This window comes from Melospiza georgiana, chromosome 5, assembly GCF_028018845.1.
Source record: "Melospiza georgiana isolate bMelGeo1 chromosome 5, bMelGeo1.pri, whole genome shotgun sequence".
NCBI classification, from domain to species: Eukaryota; Metazoa; Chordata; class Aves; order Passeriformes; family Passerellidae; genus Melospiza; species Melospiza georgiana.
This window is the reverse complement of record NC_080434.1, coordinates 2805114-2824598: the sequence shown is the minus strand read 5'-3', so window position 1 is coordinate 2824598 and position 19485 is coordinate 2805114. Positions and strand designations below refer to the sequence as shown.

General features: G+C 37.0%; 1 protein-coding gene across 2 annotated transcripts in view; it reads right to left on the bottom strand.

The window, feature by feature from the left end:
- Positions 1-19485, bottom strand: part of MTNR1A (melatonin receptor 1A) — a 49610-nt gene that overhangs the window by 25284 nt on the left and 4841 nt on the right. The window contains exon 2 of one of the 2 annotated variants that reach the window (XR_009114465.1): positions 19168-19454. The exons of the other annotated variant lie outside the window; for it this stretch is intronic. The gene's annotated coding sequence lies outside the window, so the exon portion shown is untranslated. Of the gene's footprint in view, positions 1-19167; positions 19455-19485 lie in introns of those variants that run through there. 2 annotated transcript variants of the gene reach the window in all.

Genomic DNA, 19485 nt, shown 5'->3' with positions numbered 1-19485 from the left:
TAAAAGTCTTTGCGTGTGCATGGGACTTATCTGGATTTTGCTGGCTCTCATTAGAGGAGTCTACATTTGGAATTCTGTCTGTTTTCTCCAGGCATTATTTTAGTGAAAGTTATCCCTTTGGACAAAATTTAACTCAGATAGATAAATTTCTGTAACTTTTTCAAAATTGGTTAGAAATGGCAGATTTTGAACATGGTTTCCTTTGGAGTTTGGTTTTTTGGAGTTGGGTATAGGGGATTTTTTTCCCTTTGTTTATTTCTGTGTTGGTTTATTGGGTTTTTTCCAAAAGATCTGCTAAGTGTAAAGGAGAGCAAGCTAACTCCTGCACACCCAGATTCCACAGGCAAAAAATAAGCATGACAGCTTCGATTATTTTATTTTCTAATCAAGGTTTTTTTTAAAAAAAAGAAGAGAAGCAAGAATGCTTTTCTTAATCCTCTGTATCTCTGTTCCAACTTGCAATTCATTGTTTTGGCTTCTGGTGTCTCCATCATGATGTTCCACACTGCTGTGTATTTATTGGGGAAAATTAAACTTCATACCTTTCAATGAAACCGCTCACTTTGTTCCTTCTCTGTGATAATTAACAGGCCTGTCTCTTCCTCTCAGTGATTCAGACACACTGGATGCTTTTAAGAATGAGTAGTTATCCTAGTTATCCCAGTAACCAAACTGAAACCCAGAAAGAGTTACTAGGGGAATGGAGCAAATAGCAACCAGATGTTTGATTAATGAGAAAAACAACATGTCTCAGAAAATTAATAATAGTGCTCATTATTATCAACCTTCTCTATTGGCACTTTGTGAAAAAACTTGATGGGGAATTCTGCCTCAGCTGACCAGCTTCCTTGAGGCATTTCCATTGATTTTATAGATGCCTCTGATACTCTACTCCTAACTGAGGTATTTTGATTGCTGCTTTACAGCAAATTTGGTTGGTACTTTAACCTGTGGAAATTTTGGTGTCTAGTTCTTTGACACAATACAGTGTACCTCCTGTTCAGGAAATTGCCTAGGCATTTTTGGCTTAGAAAAATATTCATTTTCTAAGGAGAAAACTCCTGCATATGACAGACTGTTTTATTTTCACACTCCTATGAAGGCAAAGAGAAAAGATGAAAAAATTTTATAGGAATTTTATTTATAAACTTAAATACAATACTGAAGTCCATTATTATTTAAATTATTTGGCACTGCAATATAAGAATGAAATCAAGTAGCTCATTTCAGTTAAAGAAGACACTGGTCATCGTCATGGAAACATTCTTATAAAAGTATGTTGAGCTTAACAAAAATTAATAAATTTCATTCCAAAAGAGGAGTTTCAACGCCCTGTAGCAATCTCAGAAAGATATGCTTTAGGTACATCAAGTAATAATGGAACTTCCAGATTGAAAGATACTGCAACTTATTATTTTTAGTGTACTTAACTGAAGATAAATTCCCTACAGGGAAGAAAAGAGTTCTAAACAGCTTGATGCAGTAATATTGCATGATTTTTTTTTTTAGTATCTGCCCACTGCCAGAATCATTGCTAACAAAGCACTTTACTTTCAAAATCTCAAGAAGAAAAAAATCTTTCCAAGTGTGGGTGAGCTGTAAAAATCTGACGTTTGTTGAACCTTTGGCTAAATAGTGCCAAAGGAAGGATAAGTCAAATATTTTGCCTAAGATGGCTCTTTAACAAAATTCCTGAGAGTTTTCTGTAGGTGAATTAACAAACAGTTGGTTGCAGAGGGAGTTCTCTGTAGATGGCATGCTAATGAATTCTGACAGGCTGAATGGTGCAATGATAATGGGCAGAGCTGTCCACTGACTGTAAAGCAGAAGATGATCAAGGTTAAGGCTTCAGGAAAATACCCCCAAAAAAATGGATCAAAAGGAAGAATTTGACTTGGGGGTTGAACTGCAGAGGTCCAGTTTCTCTAATAATGATTGGTGTGTTAGTGAAATTCAAGCATCTGAAGTTTTGCAGCACTATCATGACTTGGTGCATAATTCATGATTGTTCTAATATTGCCATTCATTCTTCTTTTCCAAATACGAAGGGTCAACCAACATTTACTTCATCATCTTAATACTGCCTTTGAAATGAATTCAGATTCAATTACATATAGAGTTATTATTTCATAATTTGATGGAAAACTTCTTCAAAAGAGAATACCTGAAATTAGATTTCAGAAGATGAAAAAAAGATTAAATAATATTAGAGATATCTACCGAGGAATTGTTACCTAGTCTTTCTTCCAGAAGAATTGTCATTAAAATCGTGGCTGATAAAATGAGGACTTTATGTAAGAAAGGTGGAAAGACATGTGAAAAGGTTGGAAGACTTTTTTCAAGCCTCTAATCAGTAAAAATATATTTAGTACTTGGTAGGCAGAAGAGAAAGTTTTGCTTCTAGAGATATTAATTTGTTTATTTTATGCACAAAATGGACTAAATCTCTCAGAAATTGCAACAGAATTGCACCATTTACCCTTCCTATCCTCAGCAGAATGGAAAGCAATCAAAAAGATATTTTTTTCCCCTTTTTTACGTAATTTGTTTAGATGTTGCCTGCAAAAAGCACACTGAACTGCTCTAGACAGTGACTTGTGCATCATCCAAGGTGGGGTGCTCTTACCATTACTCAAATATCATCAGACTGAGTCTTTTTGTACATGTTTACAAAAAACAAATAAATTCTACCAGACCAAACCAGGAAAAAGGAAACAGAAGCTGAAAGTGAATTTGGCAACATATCAAACTTACCAAGCTTTCATAATGAGGCTCTGAGAATTCTGAAGGAGTAATGGATCATTAACATCAGTAGGGTGCTGGAAACAAACTTTCCGGGGAAAAAAAAAACCAAACTAAACTTCTGCAAGAAGATAAATACTGTTTTCAATACACAAGTATGGAAACTTCATTGTTAAACCATACCTTGCTACTGTCAAGCTACAGAAAAAAACTCTTATTTTTTAATTAAAAAAATATTAAAAGTTGGTTTTTTTCTTTCTCAAAGAGTTATAATCTATCTTGAAGCAAAACTAAAACCTAATATAATTTAAAATTAAAGATTTTGACTTCGAAAACTTTAAACATTTCAACATATGTAGACATTTTTGCCATACCTCTCAATAAGATAGGACCCAAAGGAGATGTCTATCTGGTCAAAACATTTTGAGAATTTTCTTCATAAAGTCCTGGGTGAAGGACAAAGGGCAATCGAATATTTCTCCTATTATGTTATTGGAAAATGATTATGTATTTTTAGTCTTTGTATGCCTCACAGACATGTGACAAAGATAGGCTCCCCACAAATTGATGGGGATACTTTTGAGTTATCTTCATCAATTTCACATGTCATTGGAAGCAGGAAGAGAAAACTCTGAAGAAAATGAGAAAGGAGTTTCTGCATGCATAGATGTAAACTCAGTTTTTACTCCATAACCTTACAGCACAGAATTAAGCAGAAAGATTCTGAAATCCAGTAATGAATTGGCTGAGGAGATTCTTTTTTAGGGTCATATTTGTACAGCTGATCCTGTGTTAGGTAGGACAAGAGGCAGATTGATTCCTTGACATTTTCCTACAGCTGTTTTCTCTCATCACTATAAAATTTGACACATCCAGTATTTTGGGAGTTATTAACGCTGCTTTCTAAATTCCCCAAAGACTAAAGGGCTGAAGAGACACATAGTGGAACAAAGCAAAATTTCCAATTACAAACAAAAGTGTAAATATATATATATATATAGATAGATAGATAGATAGATAGATAGATAGATAGATAGATAGATAGATAGATAGATAGATAGATATTGTAAGTACCCAAATGTGTTATATTTTCTTTTTCAGGTCATGTTTATACATCACATTCAGTATTCAAAAGCCATTGTAATGTGAGAGATCATTTTTTAGTCACTACTATATGCCAGGCAAAAATCAGACAGCAATCACTGTGGCTATATAATTTCTAAAATGTTGAAAATACTGCTGTGAGATGTTTTTCCATGCTGGATAACTACAATGCAGATGGAGTCTAAAGAGACTTTCTGCTTCATGCAGTTGCTAATGATATTATTCACAAAGCATATACATCAGGCAGATTTGGCTTGACAGTCTCTGAGGTAGCAACCTCATCTCGTTTCTAAAGAGAAATGATGTTCCCTTATGACAGTTACGCTCTTTGAAATTTTGGGAGAAAAAAAGAAAACTTGCAAAAAGTGCCATTTTAGCTTAAAAGATGTGATTAGGGGAAGGAATCACTGACACAAAATAGTCAACATTTTCTTGCTGGAAATGGTCAAATTTGCCACTTTCAAACCATCCATTTGCCTTTAGAAACCAGAAAACCCCCTGACTGTTTCATAGCATTCATAACATCTTTTATTTGAAAAATACTGAAAGATGGGGTAAAATGTAGAACCACCTGGGAATTAACTTAAAAAAACCAAAAACATATATGGCATAAAAAATTTAGCTGAAATTTCCTTCTGAATTTTGGACTGCAATCGATGTGCACAGCTTTGGATTATCAGTACTCACAAAACAGCATCACAAGCTTTATTTTGATGGAAAGCAGCTGTCTTTATTAATATGATTTTTGTGACAATTCAAGCAGCTAAGGATAAGCCAAAGGGGAATGCAGTGTGTTGGAATAGATTTTGATTTTAGATAAAATCCATGTATCTGAGTGACTGGAGCATGGGCATAGGAGGCATGTAGATACAGTGACATAAGAAATCTTTCAGTCACTATTGCTAGAAAACATGTCTTAGGAACTTCATCTTGAATACTTCATTTACCACAAGAAGAGTTGAGTCATTTGAGCAGAAAGTGCCTTGAGTATCTGGATAGAAAACAAAATACTTTTGCCTCTTCTTCTCAAGTATAACTGGCACTGAAGCTATTTTTCCCCCTAGATGTTTAATACATCAATCATGGTCTGCTTTTGTGGAGGTGTTGCAATAAGATGAAGACAGAACTATCTGAAATAACTGAAGTATTCCTGGGACTTGTTGCAAATTTAGTGTCAGCATTCTGTTTGTTTACATTTTAATCTTAAATTCAGTTTAGACAAGAAAGAAAAAAAAAAAAGAAAAACAAAACAAAACAGTCTTCATAATGGCTTTCAGTTCCAGACACTTCAGTAGTGGCATGCATAGCTAAGCACTGCAAAAGCATTTCAACATATGTTAGCTTCAGGGATAAGCATTGTTTGACTGGGGCATTCAATATCCTTAACATGTTTACATGTTTAAGCGGAACTGCCCTGAAAAAGAATGCTGTCTGGAAAACAACCAAACCACAACAACCCATCAGTGACCACCTTCTGTCCTCTTCACTTGTACAAAAACGGTCATGTGAAAAGAGAAACAATGTGAGTTCTCTGTGAGGTGACTCTATTTGAAAGACAGCAGGAACCGAATTTCTAAAAAATCCTGACAGCGAACTGTAAAGCCTTGCCTACCTATGCAGGTTTTTCTGAAGAGGACAGAATGAGCTACTTCCCAGTCAGTAGCTCCCAAAACACAAAAAAAATCTTTTATCTCAGGGAGAGAAACAGAAAACCTCCACTCCTTACAGATGTTCACAAACTCTATGCTTGCCCATAACAGCACAGGAGCGATGTACACTGCACGCTCTTCAGCTGGAAAGTTTTACCTCAACAATGCTCCCGTGAGTCCAACTTCCCTGCCGTTTTCTCTACTCCAAAGTCAGGGCAAGAGAAGCTGGTACTTGCTTTCCACCCCTCAGTGTTTCTGAACTGCAGTCCTGCTGTGTCAATACCTTTGGCTTGGGCAGCATCACTTGGGGCTGTTGTTGGCACAAAGCTCAACACGACCCAGCCCAGAGAGCCACACGTGTCCTGGGCTTGTGCATCCACAGCAGCGTGGCCAGCAGGGACAGCGAGGGCATTCTGTCCCTCTGCTCTGCTCTGACCCCATCTGGGATACTCCATCCAGCTCCGGGGTCCCCAGTGTAGGAACCATGTGGAGCTGCTGGAGCAGGTCCAAAGGAGGGCCACAAAGCTGATCAGAGGGCTGGAGCACCTCTCCTAGCAGGCAGACTGACAGAGTTGGAGCTGCTGAGCCTGGAGAAGAGTCTGATGAGACCTTAGAACAGGCTTCCAGTACCTAAAGCTGAGGGAACTAACAGGAGTCAAGGATGTGTTTTTTGATTTAAAGCAGATTAAGGAGAAAACAGCTAAACTCCGTAGTGGCACAGACACCCTACTTTCACACAACAAAATGTGGGCAATACCACAGCTATTAAGATCCACTGAGAATCTCAGTTCAAGGTAAAAAGTCCACACAGCAAAATTCAAGGAAGCAGATGGCTCTGGATTTTCATACAATAGATGAAATATGACACTGAATTGATCAGAACAGTTTGAGATACTCAGTCCATCCGAAATTAAGTTTGAAGATAAATATATCACTAGGTGTATTCTCATATACAGAGAGGGCAGAAAATGTGCAGCCAGAGCTATACAGATGTTAATTATAAATGAAATTATTATTGTAAGGGGTGCTGCTCTGAGCAATACAAAAGACATGACATAATAGGGATACATTTCCCTTAGTATATGATATACACAGTACATAAACACCAAACAGTCTTTCAGTCCGCCACGTCTTGTCCAATTGTAATACAAGTTATAGCTCTGACACACATCTGGAATGAATGATTAGCAGAGAATTCTGGAATACTGCTTTGATCAGACTTCAAATAATAAACTGATAAATTGCACAAACTGAGTTCATAACGGCTTAATTGTAACCCTTTTAAGAAGGAAGTCTGCTTTTGGTGCTTTTGCAGTATTTATTACATAGAAGCTCAGTCCATGATGAGCGGTATAGATAAAAGCATGAAATGGGTAATATTATTCCTACTACTATGTACTTTAATTTCTCCTGCCATAAACAAAAGCCTCTTTCGTCTTTTTCTTCTGGTTTAAAAGATACTTTTTCAAATTGGTAGGTAAGGCATGTGACAATGAAAACAAGACTCTTTCCATATTTGTCTTTCCCCTTAAACTGGTCATGGGAGATTCAATTTTTTAATCACTGCACTATAAACAGAGGGACCGCTGAAATGCTTCTTAGAAAATTTCTGTTTACAGCTGTGCTAACAAATCTTTGAGACATGCAAGGGGCTTGATTTGTGGTGTACTCTGTGACCTCAGCTCTGCTACTTATCTTCTTCAGGGACAAGATTTTTTCAGGAGTCTTCTCAGATTAACTTAGCTTTTATGAGAGAGAACATTTGGCTGCTAGAGCCAGACTAATGTTTTAATGTAAAAAAAGCTTGTTAATTCTCTCTGATGATAATACTTCTAAGTCAAAGTCACTCATTAGCCCTTAGAATTACCCTCAACATATAAACATCAGTGTCAGCAGAACAGAAACTTTCCAGAAAGTTCTGAAGCCTGCAATTTAAGAGGCAAAGACCATAGATAGAGTGGCAAACAGTATTAGCTTTTCTTGTAGTGATTTTAAAGCTATTCCAAGCCTATATGTCATGACTACTTTATGTCTGTCAGTAGAATTTTCACACATGCATAGTCACCATTGACTGGTATTTCACCTTGTTTACAAGGACATAAACAATTCTATTAGAAGTTTAAAAATTCACAAACTAAAGGAGACCTGTAAAATTTTACAGTAAATCTATTCACAGATACCCTACAGTCTTCTGAATGTGATCATCAGACATGCTGGTCTTAAGAGAAAACAGACAGAACTGCCTGTAGATAAGCAGCACTGTAGGTTTTTTGGATAAACACTTTAAAACAATGGCAACTGCTTTGATGGGAGCAATCTAGCAAGGAAGGGTATGCAACTCAAGCCCATCTACTGCTTATGGCAGAGTACAGTATCTTCTGTGAAGTTTCTGTTTTCAACAGTATGAGAAGCCCTGGAAGTGTAGTGGAAGAGATGACACTCCACCTGGTAAAATGAAGATTTTAGGGCCAGCTCAGTGAAGAATAGCACAAGCTTTAGGTACTGATGCAAAAAGTGACAGAAAATATATTCTGGGACATATTAGACGTTACCTGAACTGTCATTTGAGGTAAAAACTCTAAAAGCTCTATTTTCATTGAATATAGGCAATATGAGGCAGAAAAGTCAATTTAACAGTGTGGCTAAAAGGGCAGACATGAAGCTAAAAGAATTCCCATGACCTTCGGGACTTGTATCACTAGTGAATGATATTCGTGACATACCAGATCAAAAAGACAAAATGGACACATGAGTTTTAAATAGCATTATATAAAAATGCTGGAAATTAAGATGTTTTAGAGGCAGGCCACAGTATCCAGTACCTGCAATCCAGTAACAAATGTTTAGTTACAGCTGTACTGGAAAGACCATGATGTAACTGAGCCAAGGATCAGCTGAATCACAGTCTCATGAAATCCTCTAGCCTTGCCTTCCAAATGATGCTCTCAAAACGACACATTTTGGAATAATCAAAGAAAAAAAAAATAAAGCAAACATCCCCTAATGTTTATCTTCATTTTATCACTTCACCCAAAACCAGCTGTGCAACTTCAGTTGTGTCAGTACATGATTATAAAAAAATCATCTAATTACATGAATAATTTCATTATTTGAAGGTGTGTTGGACATATTCATTGATTATTCATATTCATTGACTTTTGTAAGGAAAAGGAATTCATAATAAAGGATGTTTGGAGAAAAATTCAAGTGTTTCAAAGTTGTTTGTGCATCGCATAAGGTACATTTACAGAATTTCACAAGCTCCATAAAAATTGTTTCAAAATGTATGGGAAGATCAAGACTGATTTTCATACTGACAGACTCACAGAACACTAACAAAAGAGCAGGGAGTGTATAAAACGTGAAGTTCAGAAATTAATATGTGCAATGACATATCACATAATCACAGAATATACTGAGTTGAAAGGGACCCACAAGGACCATTGAGTCCAACTCCTGGCCCCACACAGGACAACAGTCTGCACTCTATATAAAGCCACCAATCTTGAAGTAATGGGGCACAATAAAATCACAATTTCCCATATTCAGAACAGGTGACTTACCCCAAACACAAATTCACAAATCTCTGCCTCATCTCTAAAGTGCTACAGAATAAATAGCATGTAAGGCTTGAGATTCAGAGAAACTTGGTATTCTTCACAGTATTTAGAGGTTCTCTCAAGCTTTTTAACGTGACTGAAGTCAACATACTGCATTATTATGGACACTCACTTTACAGAGACAGTAGGTCTCACTCAGGTAAGACAGTCTGACACTGCCTTACCTGACACACATAAGGTGTGAAAGGATCCAAAAAGCCCAAAGTGAAATGACCTTAGTGAAGCAACAGTCCAGAATAAGGATAGATCTTAATAGTTTCTCTCAAAAAGTATTACAGCACCATTGAAGTTGAAAAGCTTCCTTTCTGCTATACCTAAATATGCTAAACAAACCATGCTAGGCATGGTCAGAACACGCATCCATCACTCAAATAAATCTCACTATGCAGCCCCTGAAATTCCTTGTGAGGCTGTGGGCATTGTATTGATCTTGAAGATCCTAACACAACTATAAAGAAGAGTCTATACACATAACAAGCAACATTTAGAATCAGATGACCAAATAAGTGATGCAAAAAATTAGATGTTCTGAAAGAAAGAAAAAGGATATTTAAAAAATACTCAGCTAAAATGTGCATGCTAGACACACAATATAAATATTTTTTTTTCTTTTTGGGGATAAAATCAACGGTGAATTAGTGCAACACTGACAAAAGAAACAGGATGGACATTACAGGCATCCATGCAATAGCTAAAAGATACAAATTCAAAGAGAATATGAGGAGACACTGAAGAAAGTAAGTGACAGAAAGCAGAAGGATGGATCAGATAAAATTGGGGATGTAGCAAAAGAAATTAAATGCATTAGCTATATGTTCATTCTATGAAAAACCAATTTGGAAGAAAAGCTGCAGTTATAGTTTGGTACAAGGCTTCTTTATGGCTGTGAAAGATGATATCTTCTGCAGTTATTTAGGATAAAGAACTATGGCTGTCATACTGGGACAAAAGACTGTTCAAGACAAAAGAATGAAGCTGAGAAATGTTCATGAGAACATAAAGTATTGGAACAAGTAGATTTAGTAGCACAACTGGAATGTGACATACAAGCCACTATCACCCAAACAGTGAAGACCAAAAATGGCTTAAAACCTGGGCTTTTACAATATTACAACAGTGGATGTAACCAGAGACAGACAGTTGTAAAAGAAGAAGGAAATTCATTCTCATCTGATAAGACATTACTTAGCATTGCACACGCCTCAAAAAAAGGTCAACAAACATATAAACAGTATGGGTTCAAATAAAACAAACTGATGTCAGTTCCAGATAGTATTTTACTTTCTTGGAAAATGCTTCCCAAGCTAATAATAGAATTCTGAAAAAAAAAATCATGTGGTTGGAAAATTTTGTTCCATACTTAGAAAGGCCTTACTCTTATTGCTTTATTACATACTTCTGTTATCTCTTTTTGGTGTCAATGGTCTGCACAGTGCATACACTACTGCTGCTTGAAGGGCTTTACAGTGTTATCAGGGAAATCAATAGATCCAAGCAATAGTTAACTGTATCAGTAAAAGTCACTAGTGACAGAAAAACACGCAGTGATTTTTTTTTCCTGAATTCCCAAAACTAGAAAATGGGAATGTCATATTCAAAATTATTCTACTATTTGCTTCACTTCATTGAGATTAATTTCAAAATTCCTATTAATTCTCTTCTCCATAGCCCCTCCTTTCTGAACAGTGCCAGTACATGAAATTTTGAAGGCAATGCCGGTCCACCAAAACAAGCCATCTGTCTGGACAATAAACAAAGCAATAGGTACTGATTTAAACAGCTTAACTCCCAGCAAACTCTACTGCCCAGTGTCCATAATCAAAAAAAAAAAGAAAAAAGCTGAACAGCAAGAATCAACAAATACTTACCAGTAAATCCTAAATGCTGTATTTCAGATTGTTCAACTCTTTTTCTCTAACTTACTAAAAAATTTCTATATTTGGAAATTGTTTTGACTGAAGTTGCATTGTAGCTGTACTTTCTTCCAGGTACTACTAGTATGGAATGCTATCAAGCCTATCTGTACACGTAGAAAAGGTTTCATAGCTGAACATTCCTCATGTTTCACAACAATTTGTAAACTGAAGGCATTTGATGTAGATGCAGAATATATGAAGTGATAAAGTGTAATTTTTAAAGTCATTGTTTCCTAAACATAGTTACAGTTTAAAAACAAAACAGGGTTTGATATAGAAAACACATGTAGGAAAAAATTCTCTAGGGACTACAAAAAGCAATAGAAGCCAATGGATTTATATTTTCTACACTGATAGCCTGAAAATCATGGCATAAAGCAAGATCAATGAGAGTATCAAATGAAATGTAATGAATTATAAGCTTTGGTTGGGAACAAATATGGAAAATTGTTCATGACAGATAGAACAAAAAGGACAGTCCTAAAAGCAAAAATCTCAGGGAGAACAAGACAGAGGTGACATGCATGCAAGTGCTCAGAAATCTAGTATTCAACATATGGACAGAGATTGGAAGAAAAAGGTCACATCTGAGCTTTGAGTTTGGATATGGAGTCAATGAAGTCTACAGAGGATTGCAAAGATGGTTCTGGAAGACAGTAAGGAAAAGGACAACTAATGCCCTTTCATTAGGATTTCACTAGAAGATTTTTTGAAGTCTGCTCCTCCAAAGGAGCAAAAATAACAGCATTGGAGAGACTGCTGCCATTTGTTGTTGAAGAGCTGGAAAAACAACCTAAAGCTGCTTAACACCCCAGAGAAAAAAAAACAGCAAGAAGAAAAGACAAAATTAACTATGCCTACTTGTATGCATTATATAAACCTTTAGGGCATGCTGGATAACATGCTGTTTTGTTTTACTTATGAGCAACAAAATGTTTCATTATCCCTGTCAGATAATGATCAAGTACAAGAACTGAATCAAATGCATTCCTCTAACAGTGCAATCTAAGCTGATCAGAAACCTGGTGGAAGCCAGATGTTGTGAACAAAAGTGAAGACCCTTCTGGAAAGCCTCTTTGTAACAAGGTTTTTTTATGTTGGCATCTGGCTCCACGCACATCCATTTTGCAGATGGTGCAGAGTATCCTTGAGTAGATGTACTGTTCTGCATGGTGGCCAAGAAGAATTCCAGGTTGGAGTTAAAAACTAAGGTGAATAATTAAGTTCAGGGCAAATGAGTCAGGGTACTTATCAACCTTATATCAATACTTACCGACTATACTTCTCAAATGACACTAACAGCAAAAAAAACTCGACCTGAAATATTCAGGACTCTGAAGAGTCCCAATTCTTTTCCAGAAGCAAGAGAAATTAAAGCACTAAAGAATAGCACCACCTGAATGGCACCCTGTGGACTGGAACGACCCTGCAAGAATGAGAGTTTGCAGTGGGGCCCTTTCTGTCCACCAGGAGCACCAAAACTCCTGCAGCTCTCATCACTGGGTGTGGGCTGGGGCCTTTAACCCTGAGAGCAGTCTCTGCTCAAACAGAGAGACTCCAGCCCCCAGCAATCATCCAGGTACCCATGCAGAGAGCAGAACCTTACTTTTAATAACCAACTCAATAATTAGACCTGTGAGAGGAAGGCTGGGTTTAGGATTACAGACTAATGAGTGCCCTACTATAGCTGACATAGTAATCCAATTTTTGCAGTTACACCGCATTCCTAATTTGTCAGCTCATATGACTCTTCTTTCCTCAGTATAGGCTCAGAGTTTCTGAATATAGAAGTCACAAAATAATTTTACTTTACACATGATCACTAGACAGTCATTTATTTGCAGTGCGCTAAAAGTCAACATTTTGTGTTTTTATAAAAAAGTATTTGATCACATACTGCATTTGTACTTCTCAAAAGAATACGTAAAAATGTTCCAACAAAATAAATCCTTAAAATAATACTGTAAATATGTCTTCAGAATAGGTTATTAGCTTAAATGAAACATACTGGAGCTGCCTTGCAATGCTACTATTGAAAATTTCATTTACTTCATTGGAATACCTGTATAAGAGAGTAGACCAAAAACAACACAAGCAAATCTATGATATGGAGATTTATTTGCAAGACAAGCAAGTTTCTTGTTTTTGAGTAAAGTAAGCAAATATTCTGTCCAGTCATCACAATGAATGATCAGCAATTCAAAAGAGAGAAACAGGTGAAATTTCTGTGAAACCTGAATTTGATTGAGAAATTTTTCTGATTAATATGAGGTATATGAATACCTATAGAAGCAGAAGATCTTAGAAATCCATTCACTGCTTTGGTGATAGTCGTGCCTGCACTAGAAAGACACGCTCAGGCAGCTTTACCCCAGGAACACTCTGGCAGCAAAGGCCTGCCACTGCAATAGCTTGAGAAAAGGAAAACAAAACACCCACTAGCCATGAAAAAAGCTTGCAATGAAAGGATGCATCACTCTTGTGACAGATGGGACATCCCAGTAGAAAACAAGCACCAATAACAAGCTGACTGCAAATTCTACGCCCACTAGGTTGCTTGAACTTATCTTGTATGCCTCATTTTTTTCCATTCATACTTCTGCATGTCCACATTTGTAAGATTCAGCCACAGCTTTCGGTCATGTTGCAGATAAGAACATCTGCAAGGGGTATTAACGAGGTACAAGTGCAAGCTTTGCACAAGTGTATAATCGCCTGTAGATTGTCACAAATTATGCACTAGAAATTCTTAGCAGGAATAATTAAAAAAGCAGCACTTCATTTAAAAGTATAGTCTTCATTTAAAAGTATAGTATTCCTAATGCCCCCAACAATTCTGCAGCATCTCAGAATTCTATTTTTACAGAGTGTATAAGTATCAGTTTTGACAGAACATGTAAAGGGGACCATGAGGGAGAGACCAGAGTCAACAACAACTCTAATATAAGAGCCTTTCAGAAAAAAACCTGACATCCACACTCAGTGGAGAAATGTAGGGGGAAAAAACAAACAAAGGAAAACAAAAAACCCAGCAGAAAACAATTTAGCAAGCTAGTGAAAAATTGTTCTTCAATACAGGAGTGGTCATCTTCATGCCATCCTCAGCACAACGGGTACGGATCATCCAAAGAAAAAATGGAAATGCATGATGAGCAAAGCATGTCAAATTCACAGGAACAAAAGTGGATACGTTAGGTAAATACAAAATATTTTTGGAAATTGCCTACAAAGGAGACAATTATTGTGCCACAAAAATTAAGAAAATCAAGGCAGTTTCCCACCAATCAACAAAATGTTCATAGTCATTATCAAGCACTGCAGTAGTGGGATGCACTAAAGGGGCAAGAGAAATAAGAACACCTGCAAAAAACAACAGTATGTACACAAATTTGTAAGTGAAAACAAAATGCCCAATTATCTGCGGAAAAATTGTTCAAAAACTTTTGCTGCAAGAGCAAGAAAATCAGACTGCATTTTGAGCTCTACATTAGATATTTAATATATGCTAAGACATAAACTGCTGTTTTCTCCATACTTACCAGTATACAGAGGAGATGAAAAGCTCTTTTACTGAGCTTGACGAGGATTACTTTGTTAACTCTGTAGTCCTGAAAGTTTGCATCCAGAACAGTTAGAATGAGCCTGTCCAATGAAGATTATGTGTACATGACATTCATGAATACAAAAATTCCCATGGGAAGCTGTCTCAACAACCATGAATTAAAAATAAAACCAAAATTCTTCTAATTTATCCTAAGAATTAAAGCCACCACCTGTGTCTAGGTGCTGCAAAGGTAAAGATTACTGTCCTTCCTCCCCTCAGAAATGCTGAATATTGTTCTCCTGTGTATGAGAGCCTAATTTCTGGAGTGTGTATATCCACAAGTAATACACAAAATTATGAGTTACAATGTGCCAGCAGATGCTGCAGTAGGAAAAAAAAAAGATTAAATGAAAAGGTCTTTCTACAAAAACCACCAAATTAGAGGAAATGTTTCTGGATGTATGAGTATCTGTAAATTCATAAACCTAAACTACACAAAATTAAGCAACCTTTGGTTTGAATAACTTCTGCAACATGGTAAAAATCAGTAGGATTTACATGTGCTTTAATACAAATGTGGTTCTGTACATACCCAAGACAAGACACAGCCAATGCCATGACAATCCTTAGTGACAGATGTTGGAATGTGTTACCTCATCAGGAACGGAGAATAAGATGGGTTTACAAGCACTGAAGAGATTCTCAACAGTACAGTTCTTCAGACAAGGGAAAAAAAAAAAAAAACAACTGAAAAATTAGTGGTCACAGACAGCCAGACTGAGAAATTTCCAAAGGAACATCATACAGATATGATATGAAACACAACAGAAACACCCATCTATACATCTACAGCAGCAAACCCCCAATTTACTCGGATTAATGAATGTAATAAAGAACAATGAGTTCCTAGAAAGTAGAAAAGGACAAATATATCAAGAATATACTTGTGTGATCTGCCCAGACAACTCTAGTACAAGTAAAATTGTCTTTGTGCTAAGTAATAATTCCCATTTGTAACCCTGCAAAGTAGCAATCAGTGGTGGTCTCTTGTGTTTTATTTATTCCTAAGTGTGTTCTTGAAGCATCAATTTCCAGACTTAATAGCTTGCATACCTACTATAAATGAAATTTTAAGTGGCTTCCTACAATACACCCACCTCAGGACATATAGGTCGGGCACTCATGACCCTTACCTGTATTCAACTTTATTACAACACTATCAGCGATTCAACAAAAATCCTATTCCAACTCCAGAGTTATGGAAGACTTCTCTGCTTACCAGACTTAGGGTTTAGGGCTATGAGCAGTACATCAGCCTTCTTACTCACTGGGCAAGTATTGCAGAGACAAAAAGTGAAGCAAGACGGGACCTTGGCAGGAGATTTGCTATTGATTTCAGTAAATACAGGATTTCACTTTTAGGGGAGTTATTTCCAGAGATCAGGCATACTTCTGGAGATGGTGCTTCCTTGCAAAGGGGAAAGGTGATTTTGTAGAAACCACACTCTTGTTAGTCTATCAACCTTCCTTTGACTAGCAAAGCAACAGCCAAGAGGTGATACTTTTATTCTCATTACAGGAATAGCAATGCTATGTAATATTGGTACAAAGGCAAAAGCATATAGGCAGAAGCATATAAACTGACAGAAAACACCCAGGGAATCATAGAATGGGTTGGGTTGAAAGGGACCTTAAAGATCATTTAGTTCCTATCCCCTGGTATGGGCAGGGACACTTTCCACTATACCAGGTTGCTCAAAGCCCCACTGAGCCCGGCCTTGAACACTTCATGCAGCATCCAAAACCTCACTAAGCCACCTTCCAATGTATCAACACTTCTTCAGCTGGGGCAAGGTGATTCCAAAAGGATTTCTATGAACACCCACAACACCTGAAAGTTGTATTTGATGACTGAAAAGGTCCCATTCAATCCTGTGTTCAAAGTGAGAGCTAATTCAGTGACAGATTCAGGGAAGGTTCAGAGATGCAATATGGAGTAATGGTAATGTGGGGAAGAACCTAGGCTTTAAAAAGTAGATTAATATTATGTGAACCTGCATGTTAGTTGATGCACATTGCAATACTCAAATTACAGAAGGCAGACCTCAGCATTACACTGTCAGAGATAATCTGAGAGACATCTTTAATGTAAATAATTACTATAATTAAGATTGTGTATTTTACATTGATATGCCTTAACTTTAAATAAAGACCATGAATTCTTCATCCAAAATAAAAGAAAAATGCAACTGAAGTAAATGATTCATTTGCATTTGTGCAAACTTTGATTCTTCATGCAACTCCAAGATTTTCAAAGTATTCCTGATAAAAATGTCACAGCCTAGCTTTACTAGACTCCTTCACCTGTGAAAATGAAGAATGTCTCCCAAATACAGACAGGGAGATGAAGACGTCCTTAAAAATCAAGTTAAACTAAGCAGTAGAAAACAGTTTATCAGTCATTCTAGAAAACAAACATAAAATGAAACCTGTAGTCACTACTGGGGAAAAAGAATACTCAATTTTTTCCCAGAATGCAAAGACTTGGTGGAACTTCTGCATGGTGTGCCTGGATATGAGTTTTCAAAGCTGACCCCTGTACTCATGCCCATTCACCACTTTGGTTCATCTCCACAGAGCTGGCCACTTGGCCTGGCTGAGTAACAAAGTTCTGGCAGCTGCACCAGAACCTCAATAGGCTTTTACTCGGTGCAGCTGGAACAGCTGACTAAAAAAGGTCACATTGACCTCAAAACCAAGCATGGAGCTGACCTCTGTCAGCCCAGGGGCAAACCACCTCTGCTTGGTGACCTCTCCCTGAATACAAATCAATTTTGCTAACTTTGCATCTGCAACCAAAGCCAAACCCCAAACAAACAAACAACCCCACGTGATATGACATAAACAGACCTTATACTTCAGCACCATGTGCAGAATACCGTGTACACATCATGCTGAATGGGGTTTCTGTAGGCCTAAATGAAAAAAGTACACATCCAGTCCAACTTGCACAACAAAGGTAACTGAACAGCCAGTTTAAAGGTGCTAACTGAAAATATAATTAATCTGAAAACATCCATAAACCTTTCCAGCTGCTTAGTCTGTGTTTGACTAGAGAATTTCAGTGCTTGGTCATGCATATAAGTGTCTAAAATTGGCTGGTTCTATTGTCTCTCATTTTCAGGAACAGGGGTTCTCAGGAAGGACAGAGAGTCCATATGAAGCACTGAAGGACTTTAGTGGAATTCTTGTAATGGGAAAAGCTGAGCCTTCCACCCCCAAGAAAACCCAACCTACCACCCTGCCCAAAACCCAAAAGAAACAAACTCAAGTTCCCAACTCAAGTACAGGATTCTCTGATATAATCAAGACCTGAATTTGTATGAAGGCCAGTAGTCTAACACCTATTCTTCAAAAAGCATATCTAACTATACAGCCTGGTACCGTATTAGGAAATTCATAAAATTAAAAGAATGAGCTGAAATTTTTTACTTCTGGTGTTAAGTGTTTCTTCAAGGAAGGGAAGTCTGTCTCCTCATTAACCTATAGAACATGAAACTTTTTACACATGCTGGTCAGTGACTACCACAAAGCTACAGAAGTTACCATCTAAATGTTGTAAACAGCTTTGCTGATTACTTTCAGTTGCTGTTCTACTTGAAACTTTGATTATTCTGTCTACCTGTGACTTTAGGAGGGCTAGATTTGGAAAGAACTTTGGATTTTTTAGTAGCAGCATTTGTATTATAGTCCCAAGCTTTATTTAACTACACACATTAAATACATGTTCATTTGTTCATTCAATAAGCAAACATTTTCTGCGTTGTTAGCAATATGTTTTCTGTTATCTTGAGGAAATCTTAGTAACACCTGTCCTCCTGAAACAGAGGTCTGCAATTGTTTCTCAGGAGTGGAAACATGATATTTAAGACAGCTCAGAGACATGACTAGAAGAGAAAAACTGCCGGCAGCAAAGGGAACAAGCTCTTATTGACATAGCAAAACTAAACTGTGATGCCTAGCACTGCACTGACACCACAAAGTTTTTACTGCCCTAGGAAAGCAGGCCTGACCAGAGAAACAGAGTGGACATTGCCAGCCCAGCACTGGATGCCTTCTCTTGGCAGCATTTTCTGTCACTAACCTAGACTTGCTGATGTCTGACCGCCGGAAAGACACGAAGTATTATTATTGTGTTATGAAAGAAGTTGGATAGCATGAAAAGAAACAGGAAAGAGAGAAGAGCAGAAGCAAATTGGATATTGCTAATGAAAAAAAGATAAAAAAGCTTTATGAGAAAAGGAAAAACTCCTCAAAAATAACCCAAAAGAGACAGCAAAGAGTAGAGCATATGAGTATCGTTGCCCGCTGGCAGCAGCTACACTAGAAAAAGCAACGTGTCTAAAAACTTCTAAATGCAGAATCTTTCAAAAAGAATAAATACCTGAGCTTGACAGACACGTGAGTAAGAATAAATTATTAATTATTTGGAATACTCACCTCTACCTTTAGGTCACTAACAGCACAGTATCATTTAAACAAGCCTTTGAAGTAAATTTTTGATTCAGTAAATTATTCAATCAAAACCAGTCTGAGGAACAACTTTATTGAAACTGTATTTTTATGCTCACTTCTGTTCAACAATTGGCAAAATTCAGCATCTCCTCTAGACATTTTCCCCTTCTCCCAACCAGCTTACCATTTTTAATACTGGAAGTTATTAATTTCTGAAATAATTTTCATTGCCATCAATATCTCAGTTTTTATCAGAACCCTGAATTTTTGCTCTAACTTCATCTTCTAAGCACTCTTCCTTGTGTCAAGGATTTGTTGGGCTACCCACAGTCTCCCAGGGCACAAAATGAAGTCCAAGGTTCACCTGTGACAAAAAGAAGGATTTCATTAGTTTC